Source organism: Thalassophryne amazonica, chromosome 2 (genome assembly GCF_902500255.1).
Source record: "Thalassophryne amazonica chromosome 2, fThaAma1.1, whole genome shotgun sequence".
Lineage (NCBI taxonomy): Eukaryota > Metazoa > Chordata > Actinopteri > Batrachoidiformes > Batrachoididae > Thalassophryne > Thalassophryne amazonica.
Window position 1 is genome coordinate 120,834,788 of NC_047104.1, and position 19,896 is coordinate 120,854,683.

Here is a 19,896-nt window from a genome sequence, read left to right on the forward strand (position 1 = left end):
ACTGATCACGAATGTGATGATTCGGGGTAGAGGCATCAGGAGTCCTCAGGAACTGTTTGCAACCTGTTACCACGCGTTACGATTAATGGCACCTATCGCTGGGGAATATCAGGAACCATTACACACGGTCAATAATAATGTCCCACGCTGTTACACGTTGTTGCGCGCTATTGCATGTAACAGCGCATCATCATTGTGAATCAAGTGAATGGTCAACAACCCCCCACCCCCATATTCATGCTACCGTCAGGTGCGGAGTTGTGCAGAAAGGAGGAGGAGACTGAGAGAGCCAGATGTCCGGCTGCGCGCAGCTCTCCTCTGCCTCAGACTCGTCCTGCTGAACATCAGGCACAACAGCATGTGGAACACCTGCAGAAGTGCTTTGAGGAGCATTGGAACGACACTTAGCCGACTTTGCGTCACTGTCCTTCTTCTGCAAACTGCAGCAATGAAACTGAATGTGGTGTAGCAGGGTTTAATTGTGCGGATATGAAAGAAGTGATTCGTACTGGCGCGCAGTGAAATGCGACACCGCGTTACAATTTGTGTGAAAACTTGACAGTTTCTGTGCCAATTCATAGCAACATGTGACAGTATGGGCTCCAAGAACCATTACAGGAACTACTACAGACACTGTCGCGCTCTGTTAAGGATCCCCACTAATCAACATGTATCAACATGCTCAGTTGCGACCTCCACGACATGAGGCGAAATGAGAGTGATGCGCTCAACGAATATCACACACCTACATGCACTGTTAAGAAACCTATTCAGATGCATTAAGTCACATTAGGAATGTGCCACGAATGACAGAAAAATGACATTCATAATGTGTCTTGCCTATGTGTAAACGCAGCATTAGGGAGACTGAGATGTGACGTATGATTTGCATTGCAAGGGAACATCAGTTCTGATATTTTGGCCATGTAACACATTTTCTTGTGCATGATCTAGTTGATGGTATCTCAGGGCTGAGGACCCCAGCAGCTGAAGAAATTCAAGGGAACAAGAGTCAAGGTGGTTCTGTAGTGCAGTGCATATGGCAGTGCACAGAACCAACACATGCTTCCTCCTGAAGAAATTAGCCCACTCATATTTAACAATATGTATTGTCTGTAGGACTAAATAAAAAGTAAAAGAGTGTTTTCAGGATGACAGAAGCTTTTTTTGCATTTATTAGGATTAGTGGCAGTGAGAATGAGTCTGACTCCTGAACAGAGGGCTGGGGTTCTCTTAATGAGAGACAGAGAGAAACAGACCCATGTGACCTTCTCTGGGGTGTAGGTTTGGCTGTGAGGCAGTGATGATCCAGAACAGGGATTGAAACTAGAAGTGACACTGTGTAGTTTCAGGAAAAGATTGAATGAAGTGTCTGTGTCACTAATTTATTCATAGAACATTAAAACATGAGTTGGGCATGCATGTGCGTTCATCGACCTCAGTGGGTTAAAAATACTCTATTCATTTGGCTCCTTGTTCATCACATGATCTTTCTAAATGAACTGACCTTCAATGTCATCAAGCACTAAATTGCCCTTGTCCCAATTTTTTCTTTTGTTATTTGTTTATTTATTTTTTATGTTTCAGGCCTTAAGATTCATAGGAAAGGGTGTGAATACTTAGGTACATGATTTCTCAGTTTTTTTTTATTTTAGAAATTTTAAAATTTTGCAGAAATATCTCAAAAAACCTTTTTCACATTGTCATTATGGGGTACTGTGTGTAACATTCTGAGGAAAAAACCTAATTTAATTCATTTTGGAATAAGGCTGTGACATAAAATGTGGTAAAAGTGAAGTACTGCAAAAACGTTCTGGTTGCACTGTATGGCAAAAATTCTTTTATTTCTGTTTCATGTTCTATTTACCTATAATGTTTGCCCACATTCTGTCCTGGGTTTTAAGTAATTAGATGCAGGAATGGATGTATATAACAAATAATGAAGGTAACCGCACAAAACATGAAATAGCTTGGGTTTACACTGTCTGTATACATGTGGTCAAGGCAACAGAGCGAACACTAAGCCACTGACAAGCGTGCTTACGTGAATTAGTCAATCAATCAATCAATCAATTTTTTTATATAGCGCCAAATCACAACAAACAGTTGCCCCAAGGCGCTTTATATTGTAAGGCAAGGCCCTACAATAATTATGTAAACCCCAACGGTCAAAACGACCCCCTGTGAGCAAGCACTTGGCTACAGTGGGAAGGAAAAACTCCCTTTTAACAGGAAGAAACCTCCAGCAGAACCAGGCTCAGGGAGGGGCAGTCTTCTGCTGGGACTGGTTGGGGCTGAGGGAGAGAACCAGGAAAAAGACATGCTGTGGAGGGGAGCAGAGATCGATCACTAATGATTAAATGCAGAGTGGTGCATACAGAGCAAAAACAGAAAGAAACAGTGCATCATGGGAACCCCCAGCAGTCTACGTCTATAGCAGCATAACTAAGGGATGGTTCAGGGTCACCTGATCCAGCCCTAACTATAAGCTTAGCAAAAGGAAAGTTTTAAGCCTAATCTTAAAAGTAGAGAGGGTGTCTGTCTCCCTGATCTGAATTGGGAGCTGGTTCCACAGGAGAGGAGCCTGAAAGCTGAAGGCTCTGCCTCCCATTCTACTCTTACAAACCCTAGGAACTACAAGTAAGCCTGCAGTCTGAGAGCGAAGCGCTCTATTGGGGTGATATGGTACTACGAGGTCCCTAAGATAAGATGGGACCTGATTATTCAAAACCTTATAAGTAAGAAGAAGAATTTTAAATTCTATTCTAGAATTAACAGGAAGCCAATGAAGAGAGGCCAATATGGGTGAGATATGCTCTCTCCTTCTAGTCCCCCGTCAGTACTCTAGCTGCAGCATTTGAATTAACTGAAGGCTTTTTAGGGAACTTTTAGGACAACCTGATAATAATGAATTACAATAGTCCAGCCTAGAGGAAATAAATGCATTAATTAGTTTTTCAGCATCACTCTGAGACAAGACCTTTCTGATTTTAGAGATATTGCGTAAATGCAAAAAAGCAGTCCTACATATTTGTTTAATATGCGCTTTGAATGACATATCCTGATCAAAATGACTCCAAGATTTCTCACAGTATTACTAGTGGTCAGGGTAATGCCATCCACAGTAAGGATCTGGTTAGACACCATGTTTCTAAGATTTGTGGGGCCAAGTACAATAACTTCAGTTTTATCTGAGTTTAAAAGCAGGAAATTAGAGGTCATCCATGTCTTTATGTCTGTAAGACAATCCTGCAGTTTAGCTAATTGGTGTGTGTCCTCTGGCTTCATGGATAGATAAAGCTGGGTATCATCTGTGACCAGTCATTAGTGACTCTAATGACTGTGGGTGTGAGCATGTGGGTGTGGCCCTGTGATAGACTGGTGTCCTGTCCAGCGTGCACCCATCCTGTTGCCCATTGACCACTGGGGTAGGCTCCCACTAGCATGGAGAACTTTCTTAAAAATGACACATGTTGTAGTGCACATGGGGAAACCATGAGGGAAACAGTGATAAAAGAGAGATGAGAGAAATTGCAACTGACACTGAATGCATCACAGGAAGTTTGTGTGTGCAGAGTTGAAGAAAGTGGCCGGAATCGTAAGTAGAAAAAGTATCAGTATCAGTCAGTTGGTCAAAGCAGCAGCTATTTGACCACCAGTTTCAGCACACCTTGTTGTGATAATCCTTCCCCTCCCACACCTTTTTTAACCTCCACCAACATAGTTGGAGGAGGTTCTGTTTTTTCTGTCTTTTTCCTGGTTCTCTCCTCAGCCCCAACCAGTCCCAGCAGAAGACTGCCCCTCCCTAAGCCTGGTTCTGCTGGAGGTTTCTTCCTGTTAAAAGGGAGTTTTTCCTTCCCACTGTCGCCAAGTGCTTGCTCACAGGGGGTCGTTTTGACGTTGGGGTTTTTACGTAATTATTGTATGGCCTTGCCTTACAATATAAAGTGCCTTGGGGCAACTGTTTGTTGTGATTTGGTGCTATATAAATAAAATTGATTGATTGAATTGATTGATTGAATTAATAAGCTGGAATGAAGATTTGTCTTTTGTGATTTGGTGGCTTTCCTCACAAGTTTGAATTGTTCAACTCCCCCCTCTTTAATTAATTCAATATTTATTTAACCAGCTTAGTCCCATTGAGATCAAGACCTCTATTGCAAGGGAGACCTGGACAATTACAAAGTTTCCAATTCACCCTAAACTGCATGTCTTTAAATGTGGGAGGAAACCAGAGCACCCGGAGGAAACCCATGCAAACACAGGGAGACCCATGCAACCTCCACACAGAAAAGCCACAGGTGGGAATGGAACCCACGACCTTCTCGCTGTGAGGTAACAGTGATAACCACTAATCTACTGTGCTTTATTTGATTTAAATTTAATAATGTAAGCCCAAGGGTGTCCAAAACTTTTTCATACCACTAGAAGATGGTGTGATGAGGAAATATTAATCTTGCACATTGTCACATTACTCATTACGTACCTTTTAAATAGTTCTGCCAGTCACAGCAAGGCATGAGGAAAATGGCCCATCAGATGGCGATATGGATTTTCATGGAAATAATGTTGGTGTCTGGATAATCCACAGTGGTGAGACATGAATACACATCATCACAAATGTGCAAGAGGAGACAGATGGTGTGGCTTTTAAAGCTGAGTTGATGTTTGTGGAGATGATGAAAGTCAAACAAGTTATGATTCCCACTAATGTTACTGACATATGGGAACAAAGTGATTTTCACAGTAATCTTTACTTGTTGATATATCTGTTGTGTGCAACAATAAAAGTAGAAATAATAAAGGAAGCCAGTCTTTGAAGCTGTACTATTTCAGTAGTAATCTTCACATCATGTGACATTTAAAAACAATACCCAACAATAAAGCATGGGATACCATTTATGACAGGAAAGACTGACTGGGAGCAATAAAGCACAGGTTTAAGGAGCTGCAGTCATCACATGCCCATATGGCATACCACATCCAATTCTGTTCAGTTCATTTTACTTATATAGCACCAAATCAGAAGTCATTTCAAAGTGACATAAGAGTAAAGTCAAAAGTCCACCCCATGAGCAGTGGTAAGGAACAATTCCCTTATTTCATAGATACAGTCTATATATATATATATATATATATATATATATATATATATATATATATATATATATATATATATATATATAATATATATACACACACACAGAGGTGTCAAATCCAGCTTAGGAAAGTAAAGGTCCAGCCACATATTTGTTCCATCTTCCCAATAAACCAGCTGATTGTAATTAGTTCAGCTCTTCAGGCAGGTGTGTATATATATATATATATATATATATATATATATATATATATATATATATATATATATATATATATATATATATATATATATCAAGATGCTGATAATACAGCATGATAAATGCACAGATGTGCCTTAGGCTGGCCACAGTAAAAGGCCATTCTGAAATTTTATATTTTATTATTATTTTTCTGAAGTTTTATACATAGCATAATGTCACAGATGTTCCGAGTTTAGCAACCTGGTCTCACGGCAAGTCGTGATTCAGCAGCATGAAATATACATTAATCTATTGGTTTGTGATATTGTGACGAAAATTGCCTCATTTTCGTCACGGCAGCACAAATTCATTCTAATTCATTCCGTGATGAATGAAAAGTGAAGTGTGTGTGTGGGGGGGGGTGTTTAAGGTTAGGGTGTGGGTGGGAGTAGGGTTAGGAATAGTGAGTTAAAAAAAATCCCTGTCACAAAAAAATTCGACTCATTTCATCACGGGAGCATGAAAAAAAATGTGAGACTGAGCTAAGTTAGAGGGAGTGTGCAATTGGCATGTTGACTGCAGGAATGTTACCCACAAATTGAATATTCATTTCTCTTCCATAAGCCATCTCTAACCGGCCTCACAACTGCAGACCACGTGTAACCTCACCAGGCCAAGCCTCCACATCTAGCGTGTTCACCTCCAAGATCATCTGAGACCCAGCTACCTGGACAGCTGCTGCAACATTTGGTTTGCAGAACCAAAGAACTTCTGCACAAACGGTTGGAAACCGTCTCAGGGAAGTTCATCTACATGCTTGACGTCCTCATTGGGGTTTCAACGTCATGACAAACTTGAGAAGGGCAATCTTCCCATTTGATGGTGTCTGGCTGCTGATCAGCTATATACAAAGTGTTCCACTTCGTAAGGCAAATCATGGTCACACCAGATACTGATTGGTTTTCTGACCCCCCCCCTCCACCCACCAAACTCCACCCAATAAAGCAAAACTGCACATTCAATGCACACCTAGACAATTTAATGTTGCCAGTCACCTAAGCTGCACCTAAACATGGGTAGAACATGTCAGCTGTCCCCAGTTTGTCCATGATCGAAGTTATACACACCCACGTACACATATACGTACACAGATGCCATGGCTTTAATATGTAGATTATGATTAACCAACCCCTGCTGGAATGGCGTGTGAGTCCAGAATTTAATTATCAACATTCATTGTTCACTGTTCTTTTGGTGCTATAATTAATATAAGAAAGAACCCCGAGATGCGGGACAGCCAGGACAACAAGAGTGAGTTTCCAAAAATCCCAAACTTTTAATTAAAAAGGGGTGAGCAAAACAATACAAAACACATGCAGGGCATTCTCAAACCAAATACAATATCCAACCCTGACAACGAGTGGAGGAATCAAGGAGGTGAGATTGTGAGAAGATACTCAAAAAAAAAACCACGGGTCACTAAAGAGTGAATAACCAAAATCAAGATACTTACAAAAACCCAAATGGACCAGGGAATGCATGAAGCACAACACCAGTATACATGAGGCATGACAAATGAGAGGAAAGCAAACAGGCACCCAAAGCAAAGACAAACGAATGTGACCTAAATAACCAAACTAATGAGCACAGATGGAATAATCAAAGACATGTAAATGATTAATCAAAGATATGTGAAATAACAAACAGAACACGAGGGGTGGCAAATCAAAACATACAAACCAGGAAATAAAATGAAAGAATGAATACAGTGAGCAAGTGTAAATATAACCATGATGAAAACAGACAAAAGACTGAACACAAAGACGATCCTAACTAAGACCTGCCACCCGAAAATAACTGGCAATGAAGATCAACACAAAGACTGGAAAAGGGTGACAGAATGCACACAAGAAAACCTAACACCACACGAGAATACACAAATAGCGATACAGGAGGTGACAACCATGAGACCAGGGAAACATAAAGACATACGTGTAGGAGGGGAGAAATAATAAACATAAACCACATTGAACTCAGGAGTAATCAAGTGCAACAGGAAGATGCAATAAGATTGACAGGTGATACAGGATTCTGACACAAAGCAGACATCAGACACAAGCGATGCGGAGGGGAGCATGACCAGCACTGATATCACACCCTGACAGGCAACTGGAAACACACCCACATGCAAACAACCACAGGAAGGCGACGTGATGCACATAATATACGACAAAGACTTAACGTGTAGACAAGATTCAAGCCTACACAGAACTCAGGAGGGATACGTAACATATAATCAATCAATCAATCAATCAATTTTTTTATATAGCGCCAAATCACAACAAACAGTTGCCCCAAGGCGCTTTATATTGTAAGGCAAGGCCATACAATAATTATGTAAAACCCCAACGGTCAAAACGACCCCCTGTGAGCAAGCACTTGGCTACAGTGGGAAGGAAAAACTCCCTTTTAACAGGAAGAAACCTCCAGCAGAACCAGGCTCAGGGAGGGCAGTCTTCTGCTGGGACTGGTTGGGGCTGAGGGAGAGAACCAGGAAAAGACATGCTGTGGAGGGGAGCAGAGATCGATCACTAATGATTAAATGCAGAGTGGTGCATACAGAGCAAAAAGAGAAAGAACAGTGCATCATGGGAACCCCCCAGCAGTCTATGTCTATAGCAGCATAACTAAGGGATGGTTCAGGGTCACCTGATCCAGCCCTAACTATAAGCTTTAGCAAAAAGGAAAGTTTTAAGCCTAATCTTAAAAGTAGAGAGGGTGTCTGCCTCCCTGATCTGAATTGGGAGCTGGTTCCACAGGAGAGGAGCCTGAAAGCTGAAGGCTCTGCCTCCCATTCTACTCTTACAAACCCTAGGAACTACAAGTAAGCCTGCAGTCTGAGAGCGAAGCGCTCTATTGGGGTGATATGGTACTACGAGGTCCCTAAGATAAGATGGGACCTGATTATTCAAAACCTTATAAGTAAGAAGAAGAATTTAAATTCTATTCTAGAATTAACAGGAAGCCAATGAAGAGAGGCCAATATGGGTGAGATATGCTCTCTCCTTCTAGTCCCTGTTAGCACTCTAGCTGCAGCATTTTGAATTAACTGAAGGCTTTTTAGGGAACTTTTAGGACAACCTGATAATAATGAATTACAATAGTCCAGCCTAGAGGAAATAAATGCATGAATTAGTTTTTCAGCATCACTCTGAGACAAGACCTTTCTGATTTTAGAGATATTGGGTAAATGCAAAAAAGCAGTCCTACATATTTGTTTAATATGCGCTTTGAATGACATATCCTGATCAAAAATGACTCCAAGATTTCTCACAGTATTACTAGAGGTCAGGGTAATGCCATCCAGAGTAAGGATCTGGTTAGACACCATGTTTCTAAGATTTGTGGGGCCAAGTACAATATCTTCAGTTTTATCTGAGTTTAAAAGCAGGAAATTAGAGGTCATCCATGTCTTTATGTCTGTAAGACAATCCTGCAGTTTAGCTAATTGGTGTGTGTCCTCTGGCTTCATGGATAGATAAAGCTGGGTATCATCTGCGTAACAATGAAAATTTAAGCAATACCGTCTAATAATACTGCCTAAGGGAAGCATGTATAAAGTGAAAGTGGTCCTAGCACAGAACCTTGTGGAACTCCATAATTAACTTTAGTCTGTGAAGAAGATTCCCCATTTACATGAACAAATTGTAATCTATTAGACAAATATGATTCAAACCACCGCAGCGCAGTGCCTTAATACCTATGGCATGCTCTAATCTCTGTAATAAAATTTTATGGTCAACAGTATCAAAAGCAGCACTGTGGTCTAACAGAACAAGCACAGAGATGAGTCCACTGTCCGAGGCCATAAGAAGATCATTTGTAACCTTCACTAATGCTGTTTCTGTACTATGATGAATTCTAAAACCTGACTGAAACTCTTCAAATAGACCATTCCTCTGCAGATGATCAGTTAGCTGTTTTACAACTACCCTTTCAAGAATTTTTGAGAGAAAAGGAAGGTTGGAGATTGGCCCATAATTAGCTAAGATAGCTGGGTCAAGTGATGGCTTTTTAAGTAATGGTTTAATTACTGCCACCTTAAAAGCCTGTGGTACATAGCCAACTAACAAAGATAGATTGATCATATTTAAGATCGAAGCATTAAATAATGGTAGGGCTTCCTTGAGCAGCCTGGTAGGAATGGGGTCTAATAAACATGTTGATGGTTTGGATGAAGTAACTAATGAAAATAACTCAGACAGAACAATCGGAGAGAAAGAGTCTAACCAAATACCGGCATCACTGAAAGCAGCCAAAGATAACGATACGTCTTTGGGATGGTTATGAGTAATTTTTTCTCTAATAGTTAAAATTTTGCTAGCAAAGAAAGTCATGAAGTCATTACTAGTTAAAGTTAATGGAATACTCAGCTCAATAGAGCTCTGACTCTTTGTCAGCCTGGCTACAGTGCTGAAAAGAAACCTGGGGTTGTTCTTATTTTCTTCAATTAGTGATGAGTAGAAAGATGTCCTAGCTTTACGGAGGGCTTTTTTATAGAGCAACAGACTCTTTTTCCAGGCTAAGTGAAGATCTTCTAAATTAGTGAGATGCCATTTCCTCTCCAACTTACGGGTTATCTGCTTAAGCTACGAGTTTGTGAGTTATACCATGGAGTCAGGCACTTCTGATTTAAAGCTCTCTTTTTCAGAGGAGCTACAGCATCCAAAGTTGTCTTCAATGAGGATGTAAAACTATTGATGAGATACTCTATCTCACTTACAGAGTTTAGGTAGCTACTCTGCACTGTGTTGGTATATGGCATTAGAGAACATAAAGAAGGAATCATATCCTTAAACCTAGTTACAGCGCTTTCTGAAAGACTTCTAGTGTAATGAAACTTATTCCCCACTGCTGGGTAGTCCATCAGAGTAAATGTAAATGTTATTAAGAAATGATCAGACAGAAGGGAGTTTTCAGGGAATACTGTTAAGTCTTCTATTTCCATACCATAAGTCAGAACAAGATCTAAGATATGATTAAAGTGGTGGGTGGACTCATTTACTTTTTGAGCAAAGCCAATAGAGTCTAATACTAGATTAAATGCAGTGTTGAGGCTGTCATTCTCAGCATCTGTGTGGATGTTAAAGTCGCCCACTATAATTATCTTATCTGAGCTAAGCACTAAATCAGACAAAAGGTCTGAAAATTCACAGAGAAACTCACAGTAACGACCAGGTGGACGATAGATAATAACAAATAAAACTGGTTTTTGGGACTTCCAATTTGGATGGACAAGACTAAGAGTCAAGCTTTCAAATGAATTAAAGCTCTGTCTGGGTTTTTGATTAATTAATAAGCTGGAATGGAAGATTGCTGCTAATCCTCCGCCCCGGCCCGTGCTACGAGCATTCTGACAGTTAGTGTGACTCGGGGGTGTTGACTCCTTTAAACTAACATATTCATCCTGCTGTAACCAGGTTCTGTAAGGCAGAATAAATCAATATGTTGATCAATTATTATATCATTTACCAACAGGGACTTAGAAGAGAGAGACCTAATGTTTAATAGACCACATTTAACTGTTTTAGTCTGTGGTGCAGTTGAAGGTGCTATATATTTTTTCTTTTTGAATTTTATGCTTAAATAGATTTTTGCTGGTTATTGGTAGTCTGGGAGCAGGCACCGTCTCTACGGGGATGGGTAATGAGGGGATGGCAGGGGGAGAGAAGCTGCAGAGAGGTGTGTAAGACTACAACTCTGCTTCCTGGTCCCAACCCTGGATAGTCACGGTTTGGAGGATTTAAGAAAATTGGCCAGATTTCTAGAAATGAGAGCTGCTCCATCCAAAGTGGGATGGATGCCATCTCTCCTAACAAGACCAGGTTTTCCCCAGAAGCTTTGCCAATTATCTATGAAGCCCACCTCATTTTTTGGACACCACTCAGACAGCCAGCAATTCAAGGAGAACATGCGGCTAAACATGTCACTCCCGGTCTGATTGGGGAGGGGCCCAGAGAAAACTACAGAGTCCGACATTGTTTTTGCAAAGTTACACACCATTTTAATGTTAATTTTAGTGACCTCCGATTGGCGTAACCGGGTGTCATTACTGCCGACGTGAATTACAATCTTACCAAATTTACGCTTAGCCTTAGCCAGCAGTTTCAAATTTCCTTCAATGTCGCCTGCTGTGGCCCCCGGAAGACAATTGACTATGGTTGCTGGTGTCGCTAACTTCACATTTCTCAAAACAGAGTCGCCAATAACCAGAGTTTGATCCTCGGCGGGTGTGTCGTCGAGTGGGGAAAAACGGTTAGAGATGTGAACGGTGTTAGCGGTGTACACGGGGCTTCTGTTTAGGCTACGCTTCCTCCTCACAGTCACCCAGTCGGCATGCTTTCCCGGCTGCTCGGGATCTGCCAGGAGGTAACTAACGGTGGCTAAGCTACCTTGGTCCGCACCGACTACAGGGGCCTGGCTAGCTGTAGAATTTTCCACGGTGCGGAGCCGAGTCTCCAATTCGCCCAGCCTGGCCTCCAAAGCTACGAATAAGCTACACTTATTACAAGTACCGTTACTGCTAAAGGAGGCCGAGGATAAACTAAACATTTCACACCCAGAGCAGAAAAGTGCGGGAGAGACAGGAGAAGCCGCCATGCTAAATCGGCTAAGAGCTAGTAGCTACGCTAAGCTAACGGATTCCTAAAAACACGCAAAGTGAATAATGTGTAAATAATTTAGAGGTGATTCAGCAGAAGGAGTGCTTTAGTTAAGGCACGTAAAGATTACACTGGGAAACAAATCGTAATCTAGATAACTAGATCAATCTAACTGCACAGATTAAACAGCTAACAGATACAGCAAAACACCGCTGTGCTCCGGAACAGGAAGTGATACAATACCGCAGTGAGAGCCAACCACCAGTAGAGGCCTGGTCCGTATAAGACATGAATCACACAGAACCCATTAAAAACCCCACTGGTTGCTGACCTAGGTGCTGTCCGGTGGTGCTGGTGAGGACTACCATGCAGCCGCTTGGCCAACTAGAGAACGCAGGAGAAACTGGGGACCAGCTCTTTGGCTGGATGGAATTCATTAGTGAAAAAGCAGAGCGGCTCATTGGCCAGCTGACGGCAGAAGTGCAACCATGTGGCTCGTCGGAGTTCCTAACAGAGTTAGTTGGGCAGCTGCACGGCCACTGAAGTTCTCCAGTGTGTCTGGGATGGGGACATCCAGCCTAGCCCCACCGAAGTGTTCAAAAGCGGGGACATCCAGGCCCACCCCACCGAAGTTTTCAAAAGCGGGGGCATCCAGCCCCGCCCCACCGAAGTTGTCAAAAGCGGGGGCATCCAGCCCCACCCCACCGATGCCGTTGGAAACTGGGGCTGATGGCTCCTCGTTGACATCCTCTGTTGTGGAAGCTGAAAGCACCTCTGTGGCCTCCTCCACCGCGGCGTCCTCAGGAGCGGAGGCTAACAGCATCCTGATGACATCATCAGATGCAAAGGCCTCTCTTTCACGGTGGGAGTGAGCAGTCCCTTTCTGATTCATGATCGCCACTGAAGGGATCAGCGTCGTGGCGTCGCTCACAGCTGTGGTGGTATCAGGGCCCGTGGCACGTCTGTCATGCATGGAGATGGACAGTTCCTCTGTGATGCCATCAGAAGCCAGAGTAAGAAGCACTTATTGACATTATCGGGAAGGAGCCTGGTCCTTTCCGCCGACTCCTGGGCACAACTGGACTCTCACTCCTGCCTGTAAAATATGGAACAGCAATTAAAGTGCTATTCAGTAACCCTTCATGCTCTATGGATGGAGACCTTCCTTGTGACCTCTCCACTCATTGATTCAGGTTTTTGGTTTAATTTGTCACCTGTCTGTAGTTTAATTATAGTAAACGTTGAATAGCTGCACTTTGATGCTATATAATGTTGTTATCTGTGATGGTGCAGCAACTTGCCATGCCACCTTTTGGGGGGTGGGTTGCGGATAGCAGCAACTCATTTTGTAGTTACAGCAACTGGATGCATCACCTCTGTCTAGGGGCAGTTATAGCTCCAGCATTTTCTAATTTCAAACACGTTGTGACCCATGTTAAGCTTGGTTGAAAATGTGCAACATGGGTCCTCTTAAAATATTACCATGCCACATAATACGAGGTCTGTTAGAAAAGTATTGGACCTTTTTATTTTTTTCAAAAACCTGATGGATTTGAATCACGTGTGCTTGCATGAGCAACCTTGAACCTTCGTGCGCATGCGTGAACTTTTTCACGCTTGTCGATTGTCATTTCCTGGTAAGCAGCCTTTGTGTGGGATGTATGCTGTGCGCTCGGCGGATTTTCATTTCAAGGAAAAAGACGGAAGACTGGAGCAGCACCGCATCAAATTTTGCCAGAAACTGGGTGACAGCCAGGTGGAAACCATTCGAATGATTCAGACGGCTTTCGGTGACGATGCTATGAGCATCACACAGATTAAGGAGCGGTACAACCGGTTTAAAGACGTCTGCACAACGGTGGAGAGCGAGCCGCACTCTGGGCGGCCACAACATGCTGAAATGACCAGATCATTTCCAAAGTGAACGCTGTGGTGATGTGGGACCGTCATGTGACTATCCGAGAGATTGCGGAAGGTGGACATCAGCACTTTTTCCGGTACATTCACTGTGACAGAAGATTTGGCCATGAAAAGAGTGATGGTGAAATACATGCTGCTGCTGACGGCAGCGCAAAAGCACCTCCGTGTTGAAGTCTCACAGGACATGCTGTGACATGCCTACCTCTTCCACAATTTCTCGGATAGTCCACACTACTGAAAAGTCACCGAAAGCGTCTGAATCATCCAAATGGTTTCCACCTGGCTGTCACCCAGTTTCTGGCAAAATTTGATGCGGCGCTGCTCCAGTCATTCCGTCTTTTTCCTTGAAATGAAAATACGCTGAGTGCACAGCACACGTCCCACACAAAGACTGCTTACCAGAAAATGACGCAATCGACAGGCGTGAAAAAGTTCACGCATGCGCACGAAGGTTCAAGGTTTGCTCATGCAAGCACACGTGATTCAAATCCATCAGGTTTTTGAAAAAAATAAAACGGTTGGATACTTTTCTAACAGACCTCATATAAATAATAATAATAATAATAATAATAATAGTAATAATAATATATGTATGTGTCACATGAACAAGTAAAGCTCTTCAGCATCTCACCATGTCATTTAGGTCCTTCAAACTTTTTTCAGTAAATGCTTCTGGAGAGCATTAACATGGCAAAAACCCTTCAGCTTTATTTTCTCTTTTTTTTTAAATTGAGACAAACAAAAAGTTACACAAAAACCTTACAGAGGATAAACATACCAGTGCAAAAACAACATAATGAAAAACAAGTTAATACTATCTCTAACTAACTCCAGGAAGTGTTCAAAATTTGACATTTCCTGTTTCACTATGGGTTCAAAATTTGGCACTTCCTGTTTTATTGTCATCTTGCCACAATTCCCGCAAGATCCCATGAGATCTCCTCTGTTGTCAATCCAGAAAGTGTTCAAAATTTGGCACTTCTTGTTTGGGACTTCCTGTACCATGAGTGAGCTTGCACCGCTTACATGGCTCTTGGCTCATTTAATTATTTTTGTTTTAACTGCAATGAAAAATAGGTTGTTCTAATGAGCACATTTCCTATTATGGTAACTATTGATTGCTTCAGTAGTTTTGTTGGCATAACAGTTGGTAACAGTCAGGAATTTATATCTGAAAAGATGACGCTCACTGGCAATTTTATTTTCTTTCCTAGTGAAGCAGCAGGACCTTCGTGGCCGGGACGACGGTGGGGGATCGAACCCATGCGGCTCGCACCAAAAGAACGTTCCTCTACCAGGTCAGCCAAAGGGGAACTCCCCATTAGCCAAGCTAGTGGGAATGTCTTTTCATTGAAAGTCCCGGGTCCCAATTGAAAAGACGTTCCTGCTAGCTTGGCTAATGGGGAGTTCCCCTTTGGCTGACCTGGTAGAGGAATGGTCTTTTGGTGTGAGCCGCGTGGGTTCGATCCCCCACTGTCGTCCTGGCCACGAAGGTCCTGCTGCTTCAATCTGGCATCACGAACAGGATGTGGGTCACAGAGTATGCTAACATGCACCTGTGACTTCGGGACGAAGTCAAAAATGGTGGGGAGATGTGTAACGGGATGAAAGTCCCGGGTCCCAATTGAAAATGTTCCCGCTAGCTTGGTTAACGGGGAGTTCCCCTTTGGCTGACCTGGTAGAGGAACGGTCTTTTGGTGCGAGACGCGTGGGTGCGATCCCCCACTGTCGTCCCGGCCACGAAGGTCCTCTGCTTCACTAGTAAACTTGAACTTTGTCCTTCTAAACCTGAAATCAGTAGGATAGTGTGAGTTGGGCTGTGTGACATACATACTAATTCCCAGTGCAATAGAAGACAACGTACACATACACAGTTTCTGGGTGAAGAAATCTTGACATTTGACTCGCTAACCCCCAAAATCAATACACTTTCATGGTAACCGGTCCCAAACACATCCTGAAAATGCTGAGATGCTCCACCCATCTGCTTTCCAGCACGAAAACGTGGGATGGACAAACAGAGGGATAGACTGGAAATGAGACAACACCCCTTCGATTCGAAGGCTGAAGAGTGTAAACAAAAGAACTGTGTTCATTTTAATTTGTCCCACCTAAAATTTCTGAATGAAAGCAGCATCAGCATTTCATACCGTTGTATGTGACGTGCAGCAGTAAGCGGAGGAACATGATGTTCAGTCAGTGTAAATCCAGCAGCTGATCACACGGATAGTGGGATATAAAAAAGCAGGACATGATTTTTGGTAAGGAAAGTGAAAGAACAATCTGTGTGCTCAGTGTGTGTGTGTGTGTGGTGTTGTGTGTGTGTGTGTTTGCTCTCACAGCACACGGAGGAGCAGATTTGTGAGACAAGCTCGAGCAGTTGCGTTCACAGCAGTGGTGAGATTGGAAGCAGGTGGTTTGTGAGCCAACATGACCGATGGTGTCTGTTAGCAGTGTCGGCCACAGAGGGAACGTCTTGGACGGGCGGGGTGGAACGCTTAGGCACCAATGAAACAACAGGACACGAAAGGTCAGTGTTTCTATTTAGAGCCCTTTCAACCTTCTGACACTTTCTCGGTTTCACCTCTGACTTATTATGATGCCCCACAACAGTCTTCACCTTGAATGTCTGCAGTCTTCTGACATCCTTTATCATATCCCCCTGACATATCTCACCTGAGCTGCCTCTGTCACAAACCATCACTGGAGTCTCAGTTCCTCCACGTTTCACTTTACTTCCAGTTAAGAGTTCTGATGTTGTTCATCCACACATCCTGCAACATATTTTGTACATACTGTATTCCTATGAGTTGCTGTCAACATAAACAATGCATATTTCACATTTAAGTTGCAGAATTGGGTTTTGTTAAATTTAGATTTTAGGGATAGGTTTAGTGTTAGAATAACAATAAATAGTAAGTAAAAAAAACATTGATTTCTACATTTTTCCATTCAGATGAGCTACCATCTTCTTTTATCTGTTGTGTGTTGGGGGTGTGCTGGACATTTTGGTGTTCTTTTCTTTTCTTTGCTCTTCAGGTGGCATGGAAACTGATTTGTCTGTGGAGAAGGTGCTGGCTGAAGAGTCCTCACCCTCATCAACATCATGTGTAGCACCTGTGACGGGTGCTCACATGCAACCTTGAAGACTTTCAGCTGAAGCAGATAATTGGATGGCGTTCTGCATTTAAGTCATGTGTGATTCAAGCAGAACTGCCGGGAACTCGACCTTGTGATGTTCGTTTGTGAGACGCTGAGGACCGCGCCTGGGTTTGACACATCGAGCCTGTGAAGCAAGGAAGGGTGAGGACACATGCTGTCAGCACACAGCAAAGGTGATTATGTGTTTGACTAATTGTTGATAGTAACTTGGTGTTTTGTTACACAGTATACTTGAATTGTGATGAGAATTGTGCAGTTTGCTTCTCACTGCTGTGGTGTGCGGATAAGTGATCCTCCACCTGTTGTGAGAAGCTGCTCATTTGCATAAAGTTAAAAAAGATACAGACCTGAATGTGTTGCTGATAGCGTGTGTCTTTTGAAAGATATTGTTGTAACTACTGACTTACCTCACCTCTTCTTTGCTTCACAGAGAGTCAGTTTGTCGTGTCCACCTGGGGGTGGTAGTGAGTCCAGGAGCGCCGGGCTTTGATCCTTTTGGGCGCTGGAGAGCATGCCAACAGTCACTCCACCAGAGGGACGCTGTTTTTGTTTTTACACCTTTTGCACAGTGGGTGTAATAAATATTGTTTTTGGAACCGCTTTTCTGGTTATTTTTAGCGCTGGGTTCCGTCTGACGCAGGTCCGCTCCTCAACCCGCGTCGACACAGAACATTATCTTCAGTGCAGCACTATGTCATCACTGCTAACCAACGGGGAAAAACGTGAGATACGTTTGATTTCCATTCAAACATTTGTACCAATTCTGTTTGTTCCACAAAATTGACGAACTCACTGACTGAATGCCACACTACTATTATTGTGAACACCCCCTTTTCTACTTTTGTTTTTACTAATAGCCCAATTTCATAGCCTTAAGAGTGTGCATATGGTCTTGTCTATGCTTGGTCTTGTTGGATTTGTGAGAATCTACTGATACCTTGTTTCCCATGTAACAATAAGAAATATACTCAAAACCTGGATTAATCTTTTTAGTCACATAGCACTACTGCTACTTTTTTATTCATTTATTTTTGAAACTGAGACCGGGCCTAGGAAAGAATGAGGATCTGCTTGCTCAAATTTTATCACTGAAACAATCAAAGATCACCGCTGGAGTTAGGAACCAAACTCTAGCAGATTACAACAGGATTGTGTTTAGTGAAGGCGGAGGATAGCTGAATCCTGTGTTAACCGACTCAAACTGGTCGACAATTGAGAAAAATGGTGGGTAAGAAAAACAAGTGAATTTTAACTCAGAACATTTTGATAGTAACATTAGTATGTAGCTGAAAATGTTAAACGAGATTAAACTTGAAAATGACATAACATTACTTTCAAAAATAGTCTGTGTTGCTCGACGAGTTTGTCAAGTATTTTTTTCAACACAACAATGAAATGGGTACAGTAAATAGGCATGTTTACAGTTTGGCATATTTTAATCTGTAAATCTCAATCTCAATCTTAATCTGTAAATGTCAATAGTAATTTGAATTGATAGTATTAACAAACTGAGACACAACAAGCATCCGAGCTATTTGAAAACAAATAGCTTGACCTGGAAATCATTAAATTCACCAATATCAAGTCTAGTTTTGTTTAGGATAGAAACATAAAAATACAACACAAAGATAGATTAAATCAACAGTTAGTATATTGATGTTTTTAGACCTGAGAAGTAAACTTTATTTGTCAGACACTTGTACTGATGTGGTTGGCCACGAAAATGATGAAAATGAGTACATTCTAGTATAACCTGTGGGCAAAAGTAGTGAAATGACCTTTTTCCTAAATACGAGGTCTGTTAGAAAAGTATCCGACCTTGTTTTTTTTTTTTTTTTTTTGCAAAAACCTGATGGATTTGAATCATGTGTGCTTGCATGAGCCAACCTTGAACCTTCGTGCGCATGCGTGAATTTTTTCATGCCTGTCGATTGCTTCATTTGCTGGTAAGCCATTTGTGTGAGGTCGTGTGTAGTGCTCTCGACGGATTTTCATTGCAAGGAAAATGACGGAACAACTGGAGCAGCGCTAAAACTGGGCGACAGCCAGGTGGAAACCATTCGGAAGATTCAGAACGGCATTCGGTGACTTTCAGTCGTGTGACTATCCGAGAAATTGTGGAAGAGTGGTCATCATTTTTTGGAGTCCAGCAGGTCCTGTTGAACTTCAACACGAAGGTGCTTCTGCTCCGCCGTTAACATCTTCTCACAAATTTCGCCGCCACTCTTTTCATGGCCAAATCTTCTGTCACAGTGGAATGTGCCGAAAAAGTGCTGATGTCCACCTCTTCCACAATTTCTCGGACAGTCACACCGATGATCCCGCATCACCACAGCGTTCACTTTGGAATGATCTGGTCATTTCGCATGTCGATTGACCGACTGGAGCATGGCGCGCTCTCCACCGTTGTTCGGCTTTCCTTTAAAAACCGGTTGTACCGGCTCCTTAATCTGTGGGATGCCAAAAGCATCATCACCGAAACCTCTGAATCTTCCAAAAGGTTTCCACCTGCTGTCGCCCAGTTTCTGGCAAAATTTGATGCAGTAGTGCTGGTCCAGTCGTTCCGCCTTTTCCTTGCAATGAAAATCCGTCGAGAGCCCTACACATGTCCTCACACAAATGCTGCTTACCAGCAACTGATGCAATTGACAGGCGTGAAAAAAATTCGCACATGCACAAGAAGGTCAAGGTTGGCTCATGCAAGCACACATGATTCAAATCCATCAGGTTTTTTTAAAAAAAAAAAGGTCCGATACTTTCTAACAGAACTCGTATTTGTTCATTCGTTGGAAGTAATATGGTCACTCCAATACTGAACCATGAAATATAGCAGGTTGTCTCACATTGTGCAGCCCTAGTTTGCATTCTATACA

The 19,896-nt window shown here is 42.4% G+C and overlaps 1 long non-coding RNA gene across 1 annotated transcript in view; it reads left to right on the top strand.

Annotated features, from left to right (window-relative positions):
* Positions 1-1,188: 1,188 nt before the first annotated feature.
* The window catches only part of LOC117502868, a 34,663-nt gene continuing 15,955 nt past the window's right edge, over positions 1,189-19,896 (top strand). The window contains exon 1 of the long non-coding RNA XR_004558420.1: positions 1,189-1,370. This is a non-coding gene — a long non-coding RNA (uncharacterized LOC117502868). The remainder of the gene's footprint in view (positions 1,371-19,896) is intronic.